This window comes from Penaeus japonicus, unplaced genomic scaffold, assembly GCF_977035675.1.
Source record: "Penaeus japonicus unplaced genomic scaffold, GWHDUDI00000001_assembly GWHDUDI00000009, whole genome shotgun sequence".
Lineage (NCBI taxonomy): Eukaryota > Metazoa > Arthropoda > Malacostraca > Decapoda > Penaeidae > Penaeus > Penaeus japonicus.
Window position 1 is genome coordinate 36,273,211 of NW_028234411.1, and position 5,000 is coordinate 36,278,210.

The 5,000-nt window shown below is 35.3% G+C and overlaps 1 protein-coding gene across 1 annotated transcript in view; it reads right to left on the reverse strand.

Annotated features, from left to right (window-relative positions):
* The window catches only part of LOC122248347 (uncharacterized), a 24,319-nt gene extending 22,342 nt beyond the window's left edge, over window positions 1–1,977 (reverse strand). Inside the window, exon 1 of the mRNA XM_086540046.1 lies at window positions 1,884–1,977. The gene's annotated coding sequence lies outside the window, so the exon portion shown is untranslated. The remainder of the gene's footprint in view (window positions 1–1,883) is intronic.
* Window positions 1,978–5,000: the final 3,023 nt, after the last annotated feature.

The window sequence follows — 5,000 nt, forward strand, 5'->3', positions numbered from 1 at the left end:
AGAGAGAAAGAAAGAGAGAGAGAGGGGGGGAGAGAGAGAGGGAGAGGAGAGGGAGAGAGAGAGGGAGAGGGAGAGGGAGAGGGAGAGGGAGAGGGAGAGGAGAGAGGGAGAGGGAGAGGGAGAGGGAGAGGGAGAGGGAGAGAGGGAGAGGGAGAGGGAGAGAGGGAGAGGGAGAGGGAGAGAGGGATGGGAGAGAGGGAGAGGGTGAGGGAGAAGGAGAGGGAGAGGAGGAGAGGAGGGGAGAGGAGAGAGAGAGAGGAGAGAGAGGAGAGAGAGAGAGAGAGAGAGAGAGAGAGAGAGAGAGAGAGAGAGAGAGAGAGAGAGAGAGAGAGACATACATGCATACACACACACACATACATGATCATAACCATACACATACATGATCATAACCACACACACACAATCATAACCACACACATACACAATCATAACCACACACATTCACTCTTAACCCACACAGGACGGGTGGTACAGCATGTGTACCGCGCATTCAAAAGCCCAGTTGCCGGGCGGCACAGTATTGTGCCAGCTATTCAATTGATTTAGGCCTAATAATTCGAAAGCCCCGGCATTTGGACATTCTAGGCTAGAAATCCCCCGTCGGGAATGGGTTAAAATAGCAATGTAGGAAGAACAGCCATATACACCCACATGAAGTGCTCTCCGACAAAGACCAACAAATCTCCAACAAAAATATCCTGGCAAGATAGAAATTGTTGACCTTTCTGGTAATCCATTGCCCAATAAGGACTCAAACCTCTTTATTGCCAAAGTGTGCAAAAGCAGTTTGTTGGCCTTTACCAGAGTGTTGACTGGCAAGGAGGCCACAGCAAGCCATCATTAGGATGGAAACAGCAGGTCCCCATCAAAGATCGCAGCAAGTTTTAAATGGGTCAGGATCGAATGTTGCCAATATATTTACAAAAGAGAGATCCAGTCTGTGTGCCACTGTTGGTTTATTGGTAGGATTTATGAGAATTACAACTGAATTTTACTTCAGAGAAAGTACTAGTTACTTAGTACAATTGACAATACTGAAACCTATCTTTGACACATTCCTTAAAATATACTTCCTTATTTTTCATTATACCACTTTCAAACGTGCGCCGTGAGTCATCAAAATTAATTCCACTAATGGTGTATCTTTTCCTTCAATGTGCAGAACTTTTCTATTTCGTGAAAGAGGGATAACTAAAAGTAGATCTCAAGGAATAAATTCTATACTAACTCAAACCCCTCCTTGAAACCCTCAGCATACTATAATGCTATATCATGCTGATCCTTATGCAACAGCAGATCTCAAATGCAGAAGAGGTAGCAGTAATATTTCACTTATGAAGAAAACACAAACTTTACTAGACTGAATGCATGCAAGCCCTCATAACTTCAGAATGTATTATTTTGAATCAAGTTAACAACACACAACACAATTCTAAAATGATATGCAACTCATTTTCACAATCCTTGGTAGTAATCCCATAGAAAAGACAATGTCGTATCATACGTTAACTTAGAATGTAATTATATTATAATAAAACACCGTACTTAACCATAATGAAAAAAAATATTCCGAAACTTTTACTTATTCAAAAATAAAATCTAACCGACTTGATAAGATTCAAAATAACAGTTGATTCCTCTCACTAACACATACTATGTGTCTGATATAGCTTTATCAGTAAGAAAGACATAACAAAATTAAATATAATTCCGTTGCTTCGAAAGGAGTTGACTTGTTTCGTCGCGAAGGAAACTTGGACGATTCCTCCACAACATACTCCAAATTCCGCCTTATACTTTATCTCCTGTCTTTTCCTACCTTTCCATTGTGAAGTTTAATATATCATAAATAATTTAGATATGTAATCTGATAATATTACCCTTCAAATCATGCAGAAAAAACGCTACGCGCCGGAGAAGTCCTTCACACGTGTTTCCCAACCACTACAATTGCCGCTTCTTGCCACTGTTCCCAGACACGTGAGACATTAATTCTGTTACGGAAAAAACAACGTGAGTTGTAATCATGTCCAATAACAAGTGTGAAACATTCATTATTCCTATATCTATATAATTTAAATATAATCAAATAGTATCTACTATCAATTATTTGTCTTAAGTTTGAAGGAAGGGTTTGCGAGTTTAAAACATGTGGTAACGATGCAGGCTCCTCACAGCTGATACAAACAAGGATCGAGGCGGGTTCAGCAGCGATTTTGAAGGATCCATAGTCCTTAAATCTGTGTAGAATTGCCTTTGCTAAACCCATTTCCTTTGAAATACAACATGACTAGCATATTTTGTTTCGAATATGTTTTCTCACAATAATCCTATTTACTATCATAGTACCCTGTAGCTTGCAGATAATAGCGTATGATTCTTAGACCGGACAAGCTTAAGTGGATTTCCGTTTTATTTTGTTGCATTTCTTTGAAGGTTAAGAACGAGAGAGCAAATCGACTTTCGCCATGAGTCACATTCAAAAATAAACAATTAGATAATTCAACTCGTATCTATGTTCATTTTGAATTTCTTGAACGTCATCTGGGTCTATCCATACATGGTGAGGCTTATTACTCTCATACATATGGCAATCCTTTACGGTGATGGAAACTGCATTAATCTTGTTATTCATCCTACACATATGAATAGCGAAGCCCGCGTGGCAATAAGTCAAGAAAGTACCACAATCTTTAGACATGCATACATGCTTCGTCGTGCTTGCATGTAGCCTCAGCAGTACGGTTCATGCGTTGCTGTTCGTCTGCCTGTTTTGTGCACCATAGCGTGGCCTCAGGAGGTAAAAGGGTTCATGACCCTCTTCCCTTTCCCCATAAAACGGTTTTAGTAGTTCTGCAATAATAGAAAACTCGAGGAGTGTAGGTAGAGGCATTCATAAGAAATATAAGGTTACATAACCATGCGTTTTAACGATATAAACTCGTTTGGGAGCTTACAATAAATATCCCTCAAACGCGCACACGTTATATGTAGACTTCTTCATAATGGCTTACTGTGTAACTTCAAATATGAAACTCATAGGTAGCAAACAGTTCATCATGATAACTATAAGATGCCAATATTTCATTATCACGATGAAACAAAAGCCACGATAGTACAGGAAACATTAAACCGAGGCAGTACGAGTCAAACTAGACTCCCCCCTCCGTTACGGTTTAGTATTTCCCTTGCTATTGTGACTCCAGTATAGTTTCACCTTAAACATGTGATTTATATGTACGTTGTGTACGAATTCCTATACCCGCAGTATGCACAGATTTCACTATCACTCTTGAAAAAGAGGAAATGTTTCTCTAACCTCTTTGATTTATAGTTTTTCACAGCCTGTATATTTTAGGGATTGATCTATACATAGCACTAGCATTGCCTGTAGGTTTCATTTGAGAAAGCAAACCAAAAAGGAGGCTATTGAGATTTCTTTACTTTTTCTACAATGTTATGATCCACTTTAACACTCTAGAACATTCATTTTTTACTCTTACACCGATTACTCTATAACGCGTTGACTAAAGTTTGTATAGACTTTGAAGTTCATTTAGTTATCACTATATTCAGTATGTTATTCTATCCTTACTGCTAGCATATTATTTTTAATATGTCATAATTACATATATTCACCTATTTAGAAAAGGTATCTATCTCGTACCCTTGAAATGTGTACGGACTGCATGTTTGAACGAATGAAAATATATATATATATATATATATATATATATATATATATATATATATATATATTTATTTATATATACACACGCATACATGCTTACATATAGATATACATACATACATACAAGCGCACGCGCACACACACACACATATATATATAAATATATATATATATATATATATACATATATATGTATATATAATAATAATAATAATAATAATAACAATGATGATAATAATGATAATGATAAAATACATACATATATACATAAGTACATATATATATAAATATATATATAGATATATATATATATATATATATATATGTATGTGTTATGTGTGTAGATGTGAGTGTGTTGGTGTGTGTGTGTGTATAGATGTATATATATATATATATATATATATATATATATATATATATATATATAATATATAATTATTATATATATATATACATATATTTGTGTGTATATACACATATATGTATATGTATATATATATATATGTATATATATATATATATATATACACACACACACACATATATATGTATATATATATATATATATATATATATATATATATATATATATATATAGGCCTACATATATGTGTATGTGTGTTCTATCACAGCTGAGCTTTTTAGACTCCATTTTTATTACCCCAACACTTACGAATGCTTTATCTATATGCACACAGTATGTCCGGAGTTGCCAAAACGTTCCTGCAGCGGAGAGACTTGCCTTTCCGTTACAACTGCATTTCAAACCCAAGCCTTCCGCAGCCGGAAATCGCTCGGGGTTCCAGGTGGGAATTCGTTTTCGTTTCGAATCTTCGTCTCGGCTGCGGTTTTAGTCGCTAGTTTTTGTTTTTCTGTCTGGCAGTCTGCTTGCAGTCCGTCCCGAAGGAAGAGAGAAGGATTGATTTGCTTATTGCTGTTTTAGGAATGAAGAAGATTGCGTTATCGGACTACCGGTCATTGGTGATTTATGATTCGTGGATGTCTTGGCACTTTATCTATACACACGGCTATTTTGATATATATATATATGTATATATATATATATATGTATATTTATTTATCTATCTATTTACACACATACATATGTGTGTATGTATATATATATATATATATATATATATATATATATATATATATATATATATTATAATATATGTGGTTGTGTGTTTGTGTGCTTTGTTGTTTGCGTTTAATGTTGTGTCTTTGGGTGTGTTGTTTGGGAGGGTTGTATATTTATATATATATATATATATATATTATATAAAAATATATTATATATATATAT